At 36.8% G+C, this 8,470-nt stretch overlaps 1 protein-coding gene and 1 long non-coding RNA gene across 3 annotated transcripts in view; one reads left to right on the top strand and one right to left on the bottom strand.

Moving 5' to 3' along the window:
• LOC128247564 (uncharacterized) overlaps positions 1-8,470 on the bottom strand; it is a 40,691-nt gene that overhangs the window by 13,416 nt on the left and 18,805 nt on the right. For both annotated transcript variants that reach the window (XR_008263881.1, XR_008263880.1), the window contains one exon: positions 5,163-5,567. This is a non-coding gene — a long non-coding RNA (uncharacterized LOC128247564). The remainder of the gene's footprint in view (positions 1-5,162; positions 5,568-8,470) is intronic.
• Positions 7,360-8,470, top strand: part of LOC106883075 (uncharacterized) — a 322,884-nt gene continuing 321,773 nt past the window's right edge. Inside the window, exon 1 of the mRNA XM_052966955.1 lies at positions 7,360-8,184. The gene's annotated coding sequence lies outside the window, so the exon portion shown is untranslated. The remainder of the gene's footprint in view (positions 8,185-8,470) is intronic.

Raw genomic sequence — 8,470 nt, 5'->3', positions numbered from 1 at the left:
TATATATATATATATATATATCATTATCATTTAACATCCGCTTTCCAAGCTGGCATGGGTTAGATAGTATGACTGGTAAGCTGGAGACCTGCACCAGGTTCCACTCTGATTTGGCATGGTTTCTACGGCTGGATGCCCTTCCTAAAAAACCACTCCGAGTGTGTAATGGGTGCTTTTAATGTGCCATCGGCACGACTACGATTACACTTGGCTTGATGAGTCATCTCAATCACAACACATCACCAAAAGTCTTGGTCACTTGTCATCACCTATGTGAGGCTATATATATATATAGACAGACATTCACACACATATACATAATATACATATTCAATATGTATATAATAAATATGTATAATATCTAATGTATGTATATACATGTGTTTTTGCTCATTTATTCTCGGCAGCTTTTAGCTGTTGATGCCACCAAAATGAGCAATCTTATTGTCAAAGGTGTGAAATTGTTATGATTTTTAGACAATAACTGATGAAGAAAGAGCATGTCCACATCTTGTGTGTGAATTTTCTGTGTTCCTTTGTCATCCTTCTGTGCAGTTTTGAATCTCTCTCTCTTAACATATATATATATATATATATATATATATATATATATATATCGAAATGCAGAGTAGATGGAACAGGGACAACTGACGAAGGGTTATACTCTTTATGTTGCATGTCTCGTTTCTTTGTTTGTTTTTTTCGTTGTTTGAAAAAAGTTCGTTTTCTGTTTTCGTTTCTCATTGTGTTTAACGTTTTTTTTTATGTCCTGTGCCAATATATGCATGTATGTATACATATAGATGTAGGTATGTACATATATGTATGGATATATGCATATATTATTTATATTATATATATATGTATATATAAATTTAGGGTATAAAAAATATATACTAACTATGCTAGAAAGAAGAGTTAACTCTCCAAAGCCACATATTTCTCACTATAAACAAAACATGCACAGTTAATGTAGCGAATATAAGAAAAAATAGCCCTTACCTTTGCAAAATCACAAAGTAAAGTACAGTCATCTCAGTATCAATTGATTTCACCTTTAATGCCAAACATTTAGGATCATCAGCTGAGCTTACTGCAAATAACTATTTTTTCAAAATATATAAACTACATATATACAAGGTTACCAACAGACATGTATGTGTGTGTATATATATATATATATATATATATATATATATATATATATATACACACACACACACACACACAGATATATATACGTATGTATGTGTGTGTGTGTGTGTGTGTATTTCATCATCATCATCCTCATTTAACAACCATGTTCCATGCTGGCATGAGTTGGATCTTTTTACAGAATCCGGTGAACCATTGGGATGCACCAACCTCTAGATTCTGCATTGGTATGGTTTCAATACTGGATGCCCTTCCTAATGCCAATCACTTTACAGGTGTACTGGATGCATTTTTCTTGTGTCACTAGCACCAGAAAGATTATCAAGTAACTTATGAGACAGGAAAAGAATAGGGAAAGAGGAAAAGAAAAAGTTCCTTTTATTAAGTGTGTGTGAGTGGGAGAAGGGGATTTCATGCTAAAGGTTGAAAGTCTAATGTATAGTAGAGAGACAAGCACAGGTATCTTGCTACTGAGGAGAATCATGGCTGCAACACATTGTATAGGGGTGACTGGGAGCAGATGGGAAGGAGATAAAGATGGTAGTGGAGTAAATTCTCATGATACAAGAAAGTGAGCATAAGAGAGGAGACAGACAGTAGGTCAGGGTTGGGGAGGAAAGAGTGGGTATTTTCATAAGTGTGTAAAGGGAGAGCAACAGGTGGAGATGGAGAGAGAGGTGAATGTTGTGACTGATGAATGAGGATGGAGGTATGTTTGATGGGAAATATGAGTATGGAGAATGAGTAAGGTGAGAGAGATAAAAGTGGTACAGGACAGATAGATCAGAAGGTAGGGGAATGATGTGCAAGATGTAAGAGTGGCAAGGAAGGAGATATGGGGGGTACAAAAGGGCGGTTTTAATGTGTGTGGAATGATGGTGTATATGATGGGGGTCTGAGAATGAAAAGTAGATATGTGAGGTGTTAAAAGGGAATATGGCATAGGAGAGAGATAACTGAAGGCACAGAAAGGAGGCGATTGGTGAAAAACTGAGTGAATGAAGGAGGGTAATGTAGGGGAGGTAATTGGTACTGCAAAAAGTTAAGTGCCATAGACAAGGGAGTGATAAAAGGATGGATGTTAGAAGAATGAGATGTGGAGAATGCTGGATGGAACAGAATGAGTTACAAGCATATACAAAATGTTTTTAGGGACATCATTTTTGGTGTAGTGGGTGGGCCATCTTGAGCACATCAAATTGCCAAGCCATCTTAGTCCTTTGTTACTTCCTCTGTAAGGCTCAGTATCTTGAGATCAGCCTTCACAACTTTGCCCCATGTCTTCCTCAGCCTTACTCTTCCACAAATTCTATCCACCTTAAGTGACCAGCACTTCTTTATGTAGCTATCCTCACACACACACACACATGGTTTTACAACGCATTAAAAAACTCACTTTAAACTTCATAACAGCCCCAATTTTTCATCCACAGCAAAACTTTTTTTGACTCCAACATACACGAAAGTTTATTTAATAAATTTTTTTTTATACAAGAACTTTTAAGTTATATGAAATTTTTTTCTCTCTTTTGTGTTATGTGCAAAATTCACCTTTGTGAATACATACACTTATGTTTTTTTTTTATATGAAAACATTTATGTGAAAACACATTTTTGCATTTTTAATTTCATATGTATAAATTTACCTTCTATGTTAAAAAATAAAACTTGTTTTATTCAAACAAATAAATATTCACTTACTTGTTTCAGTCATGTGACTGTGGCCATGCTGGAGCAGTACCTTAAAGGGTTTTAGTTGAAGAAATTGACTCCAGGACTTATTCTTTGTAAGTCTTGTACCTATTCTATTGGTCTCTTTTGCCAAACCACTAGGTTACGGGGACACAAATACACCATCATTGGTTGTCTAGCAATAGCGGTGGGGGGGGGACAAAAACACACACACACAGATGTGTATATATATATATATGCACACACACACACAACAGGCTTCTTTTAGTTTCCATCTACCAAATCCACTCACAAGGCTCTGGTCAGCCTGAAGCTATAGTAGAAGACACTTGCCCAAGGTGTCATGCAGCGGGGGCTGAACCTGGAACCATGTGGTTCAGAAGCAATAAAAACTTGATGCATTTTCAGTCCTTTCTTATTTTTCTTCACCTAATTCCCTACTCCTCAAGACTTCCATCACCCACTACACCTCAAACTGCAATTCCTCTTTGTCAAGATATCCTCCACACTTCACATTCTTAATTGCAGTTCATCTGGGATAATCACATTTCTTACTACCCAGGACCCTTCACTTGTTATCCATTGTTCATCCATTAATTTTGACACCCCATTGTGTTACCAAATTCTCTTACATCTTCACATTCTAGCCTCCGCATACATTGTGCTCCTCTCTCTCTCTCTTTCTCCATCCACACCTACAATCCAGCCAACAGCATATCATCTTTTTCTTCCACCTGTTTACTGTATCATTATCTTTATTCTGCTCCCACCACCACACTCTACCATATATCCTCTACTCCTCTTACACACTTCTGGCACCATTGGCCTACTCATTTCTAACCACCTTGTTTCTTGAAGGTCCACTCTGTTGCCTCATCACCAATTTCTAGCACCATCCCTATCGCTTCTAAAACATGAGTAGTCACCTAGCTCTCTTCAGCAAGAAACCTGTTTTGCTCTGACTTATTTCGTATACTTTACTCTTCTCTACTCCTTATTCTTCTAGCATGAAGTTACTCCTCCCCACTTGAGGTTCAAAGTCTTGCAAACTGCATTGTGATCTCACCACTGCTGGCATGAAAAAGGCACCTAGTACACAATGTAAAGTGGTTGGTATTAGAAAGACACATCCAGCTGTAGAAACCATATCAAACAGATACTGTAGTCTTTGAAGCCATCAGATCCTGTAAAACCATCCAACCAATGCCAACTTGGATAATGATGATGGTGGTAGTGGTGGTGATGATGATGATGATGATGATGTTATATATATATCATCATTGTTTAACATCCGCCTTCCATGCTGGCATAGGTGGGATAGTTTGACAGGAGCCGGCTGGGCAGAAGCCTGTACCAGACTTCCATGACTGTACAGGCAAGATTTTAACAGCTAGATGCCCTTCCTAACACCAGCCACTTAGCAGAGTGTATATATATATATATATATATATATATATATATATATATACATCATCAGTATTTAACATCCATTGTCCATGCTGGCATGGGTTGGACAGTTTGACTAAGCTGGCATACAGGAAAGCTGTGCCTGGCTCCAGTCTGATTTGGCATGGTTTTCTATGGCTGGATGCCCTTCCTAACGCCAATCACTCCATGAGTGTAATGGGTGCTTTTACGCACCACATTGTCATAACTGGAAGAGTGTTAGTGGGAATTTACTAACACACATTTTGGTCTCTGGCCTATAGGGATGTTGTTTCTTCCTTCTGTCCTTTTTTATTGTACTATAATGGTCTCTGCTTCAGAGTTGGGTGGCATCTCATACCTCCACCACTCAGGCACCCACAACCCACTCATCCCTCCTGTTGCAACCCAAGTCTTTTTCCTCAGCCCCATAGTAACTACTTTTCTCAGTCCTGTCCTTTCATCCCAGTATATCAACACTCTGGAATCTTCTCCCAGTTCATGTCATTCCTGTAGATATTGACCTGCAACCGTATAAACAGATCATTGGTGTAACCTCACTGGTTGCAGAGAATCTGTAAAGGCCAAGGGCACTGTCCCTTCCTCATGACTCAGCAATAAATAAATAAATATGAAAAAATTAATGACCAGCAACTCTTTCAGATCTGTTAATATCTGTGTAATGTCTGCTAATATATAGATATCCTTGTCAAAAAAAAAAGTAAAAAAAAAAGATTAATTGTACTAAAATGTTGCTTATTGAGTTTTGTTAGTCAATTGATAGCGACAGATGGGTGGAGACTTAGTTATCAGTTATCAAGTAGTTAATATTAATACGTGATTAGCGTGTAGATGCAATTTAGTATATTTGATTCTGTTGCGACTCTTACCTTGAATATGATACAGAAAAAAAAGGTATATTCATATCAATATAACAAGAGAGGAAGAGAGTTTTAAAATTTATCAACTGTGATTAGTAGCTATTGAAGTTTTTAATAAACGTCTGCCTTTTTCATCATGTATTGAGGTTGTATTTAACGAAAAAATGTCTTGTTGACGCTATCCATTTTGCTGCATATACGTAATGTGGGGAGATAAAGTACCAACCGGTATAGACAAAGGAACTTGATATAATTAATCACAATTAAATTAGCTTGGATTGCTGAACTCATTTCTTCTGAAAGGCAATTTATTAAAGAGAAGACAAACATTCCTTTTCCTGAAGTTAATCTGTCAGTAAGACATTCATGGATACCCCAGATTAGGATTCAAACGGCTGGATCACTTGGTCGTACCTGCACGAGGAAAAAAAAAGGGTATGCTTTACTTGAATAGTATAGATAGAGGTGCTATTGAAAGAGGGAACAGAGGCGTTTGAACAATGTTCCTGGAGTACGTCTCTGGTGGGAGGGGGGGGGTTCTTTAAGTTCTCTACAATTCTACAGCCAGAGTAGATAGAACCTCTTCTTGTAGTACAAACATTAACGATGTTTCTACTGAACCCCACCCCCAAAAGCAAGAAAATTAATAAAGTAAAAATATTGTAAATAAAAAAAAACATAACTTGAATGACATCAATAAAACACTTAACTAAAACAAGCTGGAAACACAAACTTCTGTCAGTACTTTATAGTGCCAGATGATTTAAACTCTCCAAATTAACGAAAGGAGATTACGTTGTTTTCCTAGCACAAAACATTTTATATTTATCCTTTTCTCTCTGATCATTATTCTTGTAGCTTGGATGCCCCCCACCCAGGGTTCAGTTGTCGGCTAAGGTAAAGAATACGCAGACCAGGTGTTCAGGGTGGAGGGTTAGGGCTTAGGGTTTAGGGTTAGGGTTAAGGTCACGCCAAAAACGGGTGGTGTACGTATTCTTTACCTCCGCCCAGTTATCTTTCATGTTTCTCCTTTCTTAAACTAGCAACCGCCTACTTCAGTCATTCTTATCACTTCATTTTCTCTCGAACTTTTTCCACACACGAATATCATCCAGATGGACGTTTAACAATTTGAACATAATGGAACCTCTGCATGGTCACTCGATCGGCTAGAAATAGCAGCTGAATTTTTCTTAAACCACATCGTGGTCTTGAAAATATGGGAAAGCACATTGCATAATGCTGTTTTTGAACACATTATGTGTGAGTAACATACAGGTTGGTCATAGGGTCTGCCTAATCAGAGCTGTTTGGGGGTCTAAATAACAACAATTTGAACTGAGACAGTAAGAAAACCTAACCTCAAAGAATAAAATCGAAATATAGACACTAGATCTCAAGAAAACGATTCAGAATCGGAGAAGGGTTGCTGAGCCCGAGGGATAGCAATAGGTGGCAAAAATTCAAACATCATTGACTTTCTACTCTTGGGCATGAAGATCAGACTTACCAGATATATTGTCTATGCAGAAATTTGTGTTCCTTTAAAAGTAACTTGCTATTTTAGTAAACATTACTGGGGCATTTGGGTATGCATAACCAGATGTTGGAACTTTCTTCACTAGACCCGCTATTTAGCCAAACCATTAATGGGTTAATGTATGTACAGAGACACGTGTTTATATTTGCCCACGTTATCCTGTTATTCCATGTAATTTATAAAAAAAATACTGTATATAAATTGTGTCTGTACCAGTGTGTTATAGTTATAAAATATATATTACATTAATTGCTGTTACTGCTTTTGTTATGTTGTTTACGCAACTTTTATTTGTATATATCAAATTTAGTTGAATTTAATGAAATCAAGAAAATATATTGTCTTGTCTAACATCTGCGTGGATGAATATTTAGCTGTCAGACATCAACGTCACCTATTTCTTCAATAATGTAGAGTTTTACTTCTATCCATTCACTTTTCTCTAAGAGTCTTATTTTCATTCTCGAATCTCACCCCCCTACCTTTTCTATTCTGTCATTTCTTCTCTCTTTGTGTTTATCTTTTTCTTTCTCAATCCCCCCCCCCCCTGCCTCTTTTATTTCAATAAAAACACGATTACCAGCTTTTTTTTAATTCCTTTATTTTTATCACCATCACCATTGTAACTATAAACACTCGTTTTAATCATCACGAACACAACTCAGACGGTCGCATCGTCACTGCCACCGCCACCACAACAATAACATTACTCACACATATACACACATACACACACGCACTTGCAATAACAACAACAATAACCAATACCATCATCATTGCAACTAGTATCGGGTTTGTTGGATTAATGTTGATGTTATTGTAACGGTGTTAGTTGGGTGTTAACTATGTATGAGTGTGTATTCTGCTATATGGATGAATACATGTGTGAGCGCACGTACGCCAGCATGAATGTATGTACGTTGTGAAATATGTGTTTCCAAATTGTACATGTATCTCTTTCTGTAAAGCGTGTGTTTGTTTTGTTTTGGTGTTGTCTTTTCTTTTTTCATGAAAATCCGCGAAGTAAGGGTGGGTGTTTAGTTACTTAGAGCGAACGTAATCGTTGGTGATATCTGTAACAATGCGGATCACTCTTTGGTCAGCCGTTGTTACAAGTCTCTCTGAGAGATTTCCTATTATAACACGCCCTCAATCATCCACGATCGACTGAAAGAAACTATCACTCACACAAATCTCCTCCTCATTAACACGAACGAACATACAAACATAAACATTTACATACACATATCTACGTAGACATACACACACATACACCTATATATACAAACAACATCACAAACACACATACATATATATATTACAAGCAGCTACGTTCAACCAAAATAACAGCCACGAGGACAAAAGATTTCCTCAACCTGGAATATACATGGTGTATAAATACAACTAATATATACCTATGTAGATACATCTATTTTTATATTCATACATGTTATAGATGAAAATACAATTAATTAAAAACTTGAACTTAAGGTAAGTAGTAGTTTTATTCAGTTACTGATTTCATTTGTACACACACACACAGCATAACAAACAATAACAAAAATCAGACAGACTTCGTGCTTGTTTACATGGTATCTTCATTGAAAGAAGAAGAAGCATAAAATTAAAAGTTATATATAATTGCGTGATTGTTATTGTCTGTCATGTTTACATATGTCTGTACGTGTGTAAATGAGTGATCTTGCTGAATTAACGCGTTTGATTCATTTCGAGAAGTCCGTTTCTACTACAAGCATCCTACATATATATATATATA

Source organism: Octopus bimaculoides, chromosome 4, assembly GCF_001194135.2.
Source record: "Octopus bimaculoides isolate UCB-OBI-ISO-001 chromosome 4, ASM119413v2, whole genome shotgun sequence".
Lineage (NCBI taxonomy): Eukaryota > Metazoa > Mollusca > Cephalopoda > Octopoda > Octopodidae > Octopus > Octopus bimaculoides.
The sequence above is the reverse complement of the archived record's forward strand: the minus strand, read 5'-3'. Positions and strand labels throughout refer to the sequence as shown.